This window comes from Pseudopipra pipra, chromosome W (assembly GCF_036250125.1).
Source record: "Pseudopipra pipra isolate bDixPip1 chromosome W, bDixPip1.hap1, whole genome shotgun sequence".
NCBI lineage: Eukaryota > Metazoa > Chordata > Aves > Passeriformes > Pipridae > Pseudopipra > Pseudopipra pipra.
The window spans coordinates 33,886,639-33,897,084 of NC_087580.1; the positions used below are offsets into that span (position 1 = coordinate 33,886,639).

General features: G+C 47.7%; 1 pseudogene; it reads left to right on the forward strand.

Moving 5' to 3' along the window:
• The first annotated feature begins 3,693 nt into the window (after nucleotides 1-3,693).
• On the forward strand, nucleotides 3,694-8,710 carry LOC135405539 (ribosomal oxygenase 2-like; annotated as a pseudogene).
• The last annotated feature ends 1,736 nt before the right edge of the window (nucleotides 8,711-10,446 follow it).

Sequence of the window (10,446 nt, forward strand, 5' to 3'; positions counted from 1 at the left end):
ATATCCCAACTATTGGTGAGCATTTACATTAAAATATTTGAAGTTTAATACATTTTGCAAAATGTCCTGGATGTTGAGGGATGTAGTGATGAACTCAGAATTAAAAAGTGGAGATTGTCTTCTTTTTCTTTGAAGCTCACAGACCTATGAAAAAAAAAGCTTTCTAGAGAAACTTAATTTTTTTTATCTAATTTGTACACATTTCTACAATTAGGACAGCTGTAGGTTCACCCCTGGCAAAACCTCTCTGCTGGTAACCCAGCCACATGCTGATTAATCCTTATTTCATGTTCAAGTGACCATGATATTTTGGTCAGCTGGCGACAGAGCGGTCCAGGTGGTAAAGGAACAAGGACTGAACAGTATGAGCAGCGTTTGCCTTTTTCTCTCCTCCATCCCCCTTTTCTATATATTATACTTTGCCACTTTCTCTGCTCAGCACACAGGAATTTGCTGGATGCATCCATGAATGCAGATCCCACTGGAATCACAACATTTGTTCCAAAGGATCCAGCTAGTGCCAGGGAAGCAGAAGTTATGACTGTGTAACAACCACACTGTGAGGAGGAACAAGACTGAAAACCACTTTCCATAAAGGGAAGGATTTGAACTGGTGTTGGAGATGTGCAAGGCTCTGTTATTCTCCCTCCTTAAGTTGTTGACAGGACACAGTCCCCTCTCTTACCTGTCATTGAAAGCTCCTTCTAGTTACACTTATGGCAGTGTAACTTTGTACCAACATCAGCCGTGCACTGTAAGGCTGCTGAGGTTTCCAAAATCCACCTTTTTTATTTCTGCTAGTTCTGCTTCGTATCCTTCAAGCCAGTACACAAGAACAAAGCTTCAGCAAAGCCTACCTAACATCTTCTTTTGTTTCTGACATCATTAGCCAACGTAAACCAAACCATTAACGGGCATCTAAAAATATTTCTGGAAGTTTTCACGTGCTCGGTGAGGATTCCAAAGTTTTCTTTGAGGGAGACTCAGGGAGACTCTAGAAGAAGATTTTTGGTCCAGGAAAAAAAAAATAAATAACGCAGCTGAAGCCCAGGCACCGTTGGATGAAGCAGATTGATTAACCTGCGTTCCTACTGGAATACCCACTGGAATGACACTGGAATGCCGCCGGATTTCCTACTGGCCGCCCGGAAGCGGCTCCTCCCGTGACTCCCAGCGCGGCAGGACCGCCTCCCGCTTCCAGCCGGCACATCCTGCCTGGCCTCGCCTCCCCTGCCCGCCCCGATCCATCCCGGCCCGCCCCGATCCCACGCGATCCTCCCTCCTGCCCGGGTGAGTGCGGGGCCGCGGGACGGGAAGGGGCTGGATGGAGGCGGCGGGAGCCGGGAGGGGGGAGCGGGGACACCGCGTGTCCTCGGAGCCGCTGTGCCCGGCGGTATTCCCGCTGTGCCCGGCGGTGTTCCCGCTGTGCCCGGCGCTATTCCCGCTGTGCCCGGCGCTATTCCCGCTGTGCCCGGCGGTATTCCCGCTGTGCCCGGCGGTATTCCCGCTGTGCCCGGCGCTATTCCCACTGTGCCCGGCGCTATTCCCGCTGTGCCCGGCGGTATTCCCGCTGCGCCCGGCGGTATTCCCGCTGTGCCCGGCGGTATTCCCGCTGTGCCCGGCGCTATTCCCGCTGTGCCCGGCGCTATTCCCGCTGTGCCCGGCGGTGTTCCCGCTGTGCCCGGCGGTATTCCCGCTGTGCCCGGCGGTATTCCCGCTGTGCCCGGCGCTATTCCCGCTGTGCCCGGCGGTATTCCCGCTGTGCCCGGCGGTATTCCCGCTGCGCCCGGCGGTATTCCCGCTGTGCCCGGCGGTATTCCCGCTGTGCCCGGCGCTATTCCCGCTGTGCCCGGCGCTATTCCCGCTGTGCCCGGCGGTATTCCCGCTGTGCCCGGCGGTATTCCCGCTGTGCCCGGCGGTATTCCCGCCGCTTCCCAGGGAGCTGCCGTGGTGTGGGAGGGAACAGCCCTGGCGGGGAGCAGCTGCTCCCGTGTGGGGTTCTGCGCTGGGGTTTGTCCTCCAGCCCGGCACGGAAGGAATTGGGGGTGATTCTCCACCTGGAGCGCTGCATCCAGCTCTGGAACTCCCAGCATGAGAAGGACACAGACCTGTTGGATCAAGTCCAGGGAAGGCCAGGAAGATGATGAGAGGGATGGAGCAGCTGCGGAGACAGGCTGGGAGAGTTGGGATGGCTCAATCTGGAGAAGTCTCTGTGGAGACCTCCTTGCAGCCTGTCAGGACTTAAGTGGTGCAAGAAAGATGGAGAGGGACTTTTTATGAGGGCCTGTAGCTGCAGGACAAGGGGCAATGGGTTTAAGCTGAACGGTTTAGGTTTAGACTAAATGTAAGGGAGAATTTTTTTCTGCTGGAGGGTGGTGAGGCATTGGCTCAGGTTGCCCCGAGAAGCTGTGGATGCCCCATCCCTGGCAGTGCTCAAGGCCTGGTTGGATCCTGTTGGATGGGGTTTTGAGCAAGTAGATCTTGTGGAAGGTATCCCTGCCCATGGCAGGGGGCTTGGAACAGCTGTAATAACCAGCAGAACGCTACAGAACAGCACGTGTTGTAAATGAAGCTGCGTTCTATGAATAGTAAATATCTGAATGTAACTTCTTTAAATCAGTGTGAATGAGCTGAGAGGTTGGTACAATGGATTTAGGTCTGGAATTCAAAACTCTTAATCCAGGCTTGGTTGCATTTGTGTTGCTGTCATTTGGGGATGTCAGCTTTAGATCTTGGTGCCTTCAGCAGCATCTTCAGATCTTGCTGTCAGTCAGGGACTGATTTTCAGTCTTTAATTTTTTACGCATTCCCTTGCCTCATGCTGCAGTTGGGAATGTTCATTCTCTCAGGAAGGAGGTGATGTGAATTCCCTCCTGCAGGGCTGAGGTGACCCTCGGTTACTGTTGAGGGACAGGCTGTGCAGGAGCTGCTGATGAAACACTGCCCAGGAGTTAGTGGGCCAGCACGGGTGTCCTGCTGCACAGAAGAACTTAGTGCTGCATGTAAATACCACAACTGGAGTTTAAGTTTCAAAATACGGGATCTGTGTAAATAAAAGTATCTCAACAAATTGATAGCATTTCCTATCAAATGGGTGTAGGGAGTAGAGCTGTCATTTTTACTTAGAAATTATGGCATCAGCACGTTCAAACTTCTCAGGTGTTGGCTTTCCAGACTTGCACAGTTACCTACCATTGCTTGATTTTCCCCTTAACTTTCCTGAGAATTTGGCAGCCAAACCATTTGTAGATCAACTTCTTTATTTTGGCATAATGGTACACAATCATACTATCTGCCTGGGAAAAACAAAGTAAATGACTTCCAGCTTTAAAATGAAATGTCTGTGCTTGTATGAAAGAATTCTTTTTGTTCTACATAAACAAAGTTTGACAGCTCGACAGGACTGAAAGGAGAATCTTGGCCTTTTAGTTCTTAAACTGGTAAATTTTACAAGTTTTAAACTTGTAAATGTAGTAATTCCAGAGCATCAACAGGAAGGCCTAACAATGTTCCCTGTCTTCTGTAAACTGTTAATGCTTTGGAGCAAATAGTGAGGCTCTGAAACCAGAGCTGTTCCCGGGATACTCTGATATCCCACTGGGTAGGGTCAGAGTTGTTGCTCTGGGCCCGTGAGCTCTTGAGGTTGTGTTGCTGGTTGATTGTTTTGGTCCTCTCTCCTCTTGAACAGGAACCATGCCCAAGAAAGGAGGGAAGCATGCTGAAATGGGAAAAGAAACACAGGCACAGTGTAAACGAGCAAAGCTGGAAGCAGCTTGTTCTCCCTCAGTCCTGAGTTTTGAGAACCCAGAGAGCCTCTTCAGGAGCTTGATCTCCCCCATCAAAGAAGAGGTGTTTTTCAAGGAGTACTGGGAGCAAAAGCCACTGCTCGTCCAGAGCAATGATCCCCTGGTGGCTGCTTACTGCCTGTCCCTGTTCCAGCTGTCAGACTTGAAGGAGCTGTGCAGCCAGGGCCTGCACTATGGGCGAGATGTGAATATCTGCAGTGTGTGAATGGAAAGAAGAAGGTTTTAAATAAAGAAGGCAAAGTGAATTACATGCAGCTGAGGAAGGATTTTGACCAGAAAAAGGCAACAATACAGTTTCATCAGCCTCAGAGATTTAAGGTGGGATTGTTTCACTGGATATAATTGATGCTGGCTTAATAATGTGGTGTGTTTTGCTTGAGTTGCACTAGACATGGCTTCATCTCTGTCCCCGGGGGAAGTGGTTGACATTGATGACCTGCTGAAATCTTTACCTGAGCTGTATTAAAACACAGTTTATACTTTTGCACTGTCCATCATGTTTCACTGCTCTGCAGTAAGAACAAAATCTGATTCATGCTATAATATGTATAATAATATATTCTTTTTAAAATTTTGCTCTGTCACATAAAAGTTTGGAAACAAAACCAAATGCACAAAATTGATGATTAGGCATCTGTGCTTAAATTATCCCTTCTGCCCCACTGTTTCCTTGTGCAAACTTTGTGGCTTTTGAGCCACTTCCCTTTAATGGAGGGTAAGGTGTGAAACCATGTGAAATATTTCCAGTGTTCTTGCCAGTGAATTGCACCATGGAAAGGTACCAGCCCATTTTAGCTGAGTGTTCTCAGTCCTTGAGTTTGAGAACGAGGCAGTGGTGCTGCACAGTTGTGTAAAGGACTTGGATTCTTGGAGGTGCTTTGATTCAGGTAGTCTTGAAGGTGTCAACACAACTGAATTGTGAGGTGGACCCAAATAAGATCCCAAATACAAGCTGAGTCCCAGGTATAGTGTTCCTGGCTGATGTCAGCTTTAATGGCCAAGCTGCACTTGTGTGGATCTGGTACTTGGCACGTTCTGCTGTTTCCCTTCGGTGCCTTGTCTGTCACATGTGGGGTGTGGATGAGTCAAGTTTGGTTTTGAATATTCCCAAATGATTGGAGTAACTGGTGAAAGGTCTCTAACCTTTGTATGTTCTCTCTGGTGAGAGAATGCAGGTCCTGCATGTGCTTCTTGTCTTATGGTGTTTTGCTGTTTGTGGGATTATTTTCCTCTGTTCAGCCTTGTCTGTCTGGTTGTGCAGCCTAAAGATGGCACAGGGAAGAGAACAAACACAGGTTGGGGCACCAGACTTTTTGGCTTAGCAATGACTCTCATGGCAGATCCCCTTTGCATCTCCAGTGCTCTCCTTCAGGAGAAACACTGGTACAGAGCACCTTCCTTCCCAACCTCTGTGTCCCTGATGTGATCATTCTTCCCAAGCCATGGGGAGGAGGTGGGCTGGGCTTGGCTGAGCTCTTCAGCAAGTAACAGCATCTTTTTTTTTTTACAGCAGGAGCTGTGGAAGATTCAGGAGAAGCTGGAGTGCTCCTTTGGGTCTCTGGTGGGGTCCAATGTTTACATCACTCCCCAGGGATCCCAGGGCCTTCCTCCTCACTATGATGATGTTGAGGTAGGACAGCACAACCTTGCCTGGGAAACTGTGCATGGGCTTTTGCTGATGGCAGTGTTTGCTGTTGTGTGTGCGCTTCTAACCCTCCCCCCACTAAACATTATAGGAAAATGTTGGGGTTTTTTATTTGTGTTTCCTTGTAGTCGTTTTTCTTACATATTTTTGCTGAAAATTTACTAATAGTAATATCTAATCATAATATCATGCAAACTGGGTTTTCCAGACCTGGTATTTCCCTTAGATAAAAAGAGAAGTTTGTTTTCACAGCTGCAGAAGCTTTCTAGCGCCTGTTTTTTCATTTTCACTTCATTCAGGCCCCAAGAATTTACAAGTCCTTTTTCCTTTACTAAGTACTTGCTCTTTCTTCAGCTGGACTGTAATAGCAGACTGGTTGTGCTTGTTGGTCCTGCTGTTTTTAAGAAGTTTCTGATATGATGAATTCCTGTGGTCCAAATGCATTTTAAATCAGCTTCTAAAAGAAACATACAAATATACACTGCGTTATAAAGAAAAAATTGGACTATCCCACTTAAACCAAATCAAAAAGTCCAATCCTTATATGTATATTTTGCTTTTTAATATTTTCATTTCCATTCAATACACCTGGAGTTTCATTTTCCTTATGCTTGTTATTCAGCAGCCTCACATCCAGCATTTCTAACTCATGCCATCTACCCCCATTGGGCACCCTATAGAGGTTTCTGATGCTCTGTTGGGGATAAGCCTCTTTCACCTGAAATTTTGGCTATTTGTGTGGCAGATGTTCCTTTTGGGTTAGTTCTCTAGCACTTACTTAAGTGACTGGAGAGAAACAGGGATTTCCAAATGCCTGCCTTAGGACAAAACAGATCCCACTTCACAACTCCTCTGTCTGTTGTCTCTAAATAGAGACAAAAAAAAATAGTTCAAATTTAAATTTCTCTGAATTGTAGCTATCTAAAAATTAATGTGAAAGGAATTACTTCCTTATGGATTTGGATTTATGGTCTTTTGCAGGTGTTTATCCTTCAGCTGGAAGGCGAGAAACACTGGCGGCTCCATAAACCAAGGGTGCCTTTAGCTCGGGAATATGATGTGGAATCAGAAGATAGGATTGGGAATCCCACACATGAGTTCATATTAAAGGTATGAGAATTTCATTGCCTTAGGTGGTCTGGGCTGTGATTGCCAGAAAAGTTAAAAGTGGTCCATTTCTTGAAGGCAGTGATTGTGGCTGTGAAACTGAGGGGAGGGTTTGCACACTGCGAGCACGAGAAATTTGGGTGATAGTTGTCTGTATCCTTTTTTAAAGGTATCCTTTGCTTCTAGTATTTAAATAATGGGCCAAAACCCCCAGTTATTTCTGTAAATTGACTAGTACTCTCCAGGTTGGGCACCCTGACTCCTAGGTCATGTTTGTGGAGTTGTGTGCAGAAAAAACACTGGGTTTGTGTATGGTTCTAAAACATTTTTATGCTTTTACATGCTGCCTGTAATCCCTCAGGCTAATCCTTCTGTGCACTGAGACTTACTGCTGCACTGAACATTGTCACTGTTCTGGTGAGTGAGATTTAAATATTTATCCTTGGCTGATAAAGAGAAGCATGAACCAAGCCCCATATAAACTTGCTGTATTGATTGCTCTTCCTTTTTCCAAACGTGAAATTCAAGTATTTGGTTGGTGGTTGATTTTTGGAATAAAAGGAACATTTCATGAAGATTACTGAGTGTCAGCAGGGAATCTGGTGCTTGTCCTGTTCTGTTTGACCTGCTTTTGAAGTGTTACTTGTCCAGCTGGTGGTGCTGCTCCATGTTGGAATCCTCAGGAGTTTCTCTGCCTTTTGGCCTGTTAGGGAGCCTCTCTCTGCTCTTCTCAGTGTCCAGAGCTGCATTTGGGTGTAGGTGTTTTAGGAATAGTGTGACATGTTGGATGGTGTAGGTGTTTTAGGAATAGTGTGACCCATTGGATGGGATGCTGACATCATGAGCTGTGTTGTTTGACAGAGGGGAATATTCAATCGTCATCGTGTACTGGGTGATGCAAAGTCTAGTAAACTACAGTTCCCTTTTTCATTTCTGGAATATTTGGGACCAGACTTCAGTGCCTTTCATTTTTATGGAATAATGATGGGCTTAAAAGTTATCCAAGTTTTTAATTTATTTTCCTTCTGTTTGCTGTTGTTCACTTCCTGTGACCCATTTCTTCTGGGTGGCTGGTGTCAAAGTTTGGTTGTCTCTTTGTGGCTGCCTCTGAGAGGGATGCTGTTGTTTGACTCTATTTCCTCCCTAAACATCTTTCTAGAATATTTCCTTTCTCCATCTTTCAAATGAAGAGAATTCAGAATACTCTTGGTTGGTGTAGTCCCCACTCTGGTAAGGAAGGCAGTTTTCTTTGACTGTGCTGTCCAACTCTGTAGGTGTTTACAGGACAAGCCATAAGTAAACTTTTATTTCCTTCTTGGAGGCAATTTTATGTGCTTTACACCTTTCTTGCCTTGACTTTCCTTATCTAGTTTTTTTTCAGTGTGGAGTTTTAATTTACACAGGTGAGAAGAAAGATAGGGAGGAGGAGGAGGAAGGTCGTACCTGTTTTTTAAGTGCTTTAACTGAAAATCTCAGACAACAGTATTGTAACAGATTACCATTTTTATAGAATATTTGGCTTTTCTCGTGGAATACTAGCCTTTTCTTTTGATGTGATCTGACCAAATCCCCATTTCACTGCTCCTCTGCCAGCCCACTGTGTTGCCAGCAGGTCCATCTCAGCTGCTTCTTTGTCCTCTTCCTGCAGCTCAGTGGGAGTCTGTGTGTTCTGTAATGTTAAAAAGCTTGTTTCATGTTTTCAGCAAATATTGACAGCAGGTTGGAAAGTTTAAGGTTCTGAACTTCTGGCTTAGTGTTCTTTATGTTATTAAAGTGTACCTTGCAGGACTGCTCCATTTTGTGATTCTAAAGGATATATATTGTCAGACTGACTGCTCAGAGAGTATTTTCTCTGACTGCAATAAGGTTTGACCTGGTGCCCTAAATATATCAATTTTCTTGCAGCCAGGTGACTTACTGTACTTCCCAAGAGGGACCATCCACCAAGCTGACACTCCTCTTGGGACCTCCCATTCCACACACGTGACCATCAGTACCTACCAAAACAAGTAATTATTCTTTATCTTTTGTTTTGTGTGGCTTTCCTCTGCCAAGTGATGTGTGTGAGTAGTACAGACCTGAGATGTGGTGAAGTTTTGGGGCTTGGGGGAAGGAGGGGAGCAAGAAGACTGTTGTTGTTTGAAGCAGCCTGTTTGAGAGGTTTTCATGCAGCAAGCTTGATTGCTTTTTAATTGCTTATTTTATTATTTACCAGCTGTAGGCTTTAATGTGGAAAATGCTACAACTGCAAACTCACTTCTGTATTTAAAAAAATCTCCCATCAGTGGCTGAAGTTACTGTTCATTTCATAGCTCAGATAGAGTCATGAGTTACTCCTTTCATCACGTTTTCTCCTGTATTTGATAGTCACCTGCACTAATCTTCTGACAGATTTGCTGCCAATTCTTCCTTGCAAACATTTTCTGCTTATCTGTGTTTTTTTTTATCTCCTACCCCATGTATGCAAGTCAGATTTCCTATGACACACTCCCAGTCCTTGTGCCCACACTGTTATCACACAGGGAAATGTTCTTGCCAACCTAATCAGCCTCCCAGATGCTGGGTTTGGAGCCATTGGTCTGAGTTAGGAATAAGGAAGGGCAGAACAAGTTTGGGCATATTCTAGAAAACTGTGAGATGAATCTCTAACCACCAGCTGTGCCATTCTGGAAGCCAGGATGGGCTGGTAACTCTTCATCTGGCCACTCCTCCAACATGGAGAGAGGGTTAAGAGGAAGCTGCTCAAAGGTGTCAGTCTTCTTAAAAGTTGGGTTCAGATTATTTCAATTTACACATGTGTTCTTTTCTTCAGAAGGTAAAAAAAAACTAACCCCAAAAAACAGGAGAGGAAAAGGAAAAGCTGCTCTTCTTCCAAGGTTAAAAAGTGGAGTCATGCCCCGTTAAGGCTGTTGGTAATGAAGTGCTGACATCCTGCCTCTGCACCTCCTGTCAGCAAGTGCAGGGAAAACAAGCAGGAGTCCTGGTGCAGGCTGGTGTTCTGACTTGTAGATGGAAGTATGATCTGGAAGCATTTCCTTGGCAAATTGAAGAGAAATCCTTGAAAGCAGCTGTGGAGGAAGTGCTGGTGGAGGTGGCACTTCCAGGTATTTTCAGGTTTGTCTGGGGCAGATCCCAGCAGGAGAGAAGTGTGCACATGCGGGATAAGCAGGGCAGTTTGGAAAAGCAGTCCCTTCACAGCCCGGCTCCCCCCAGCCCCCTTTGGGGGTGACCCCCCGCCCCTCGCGCTCCCTTTGGGGTCCCCCCCGCTCTTTCCCCCCCGCCGCTTTCCCGCCGTGCCCGCCCCGCTCACCCGACAGGGCGGGGCCGGCAGGGACGGGGCGGGGACGGGCCGAGCGCTGATTGGCTGCGGCGGGGGCTCGAGAGGCGGGGCGTGCGCAGAGCGCCATGTTGTCTGCGGGGCAGCGGTAGCGGCGGAGGTGAGGCTGCGCTCGGAGAGCGCGATTCTGGGGATCCGCTCGGGGCTGCGGGGAGCGCGGCTGTGGGTGGAAAGGCTGGAGGGCTCGGGAGGGTTTAGCCGAGGGGTTCGGGGGTTCCCGAGGGTCAGAGCGCGGGGCCTGGAACCCGCGCGGAGGGCGTGGGGCGGTCCCAGCACCCTGGGTGCACTGCGCAGGCGCGCCGGCGTTACCCGCCGGCATTGCCCGCGACCCGCCATTACCCCTCCTGCCACAGCGCCCCCTGCCGGCCCGGCGGACCGACCCCAGGGAAAGGGGATCCCAATGCCCCCCCCGAACCCCAGAGACCCCCAACACGCAGCACACAGAGACCCCAAAGAGACTGGGGCCCAGGGGTCCCCTAAAGCCCAGCAGTGGGGTTCAGGGGATCTCCCAGCCCCCAGGGGAAGGAGTCCTGGGGGTGCCCCCCAAAGTC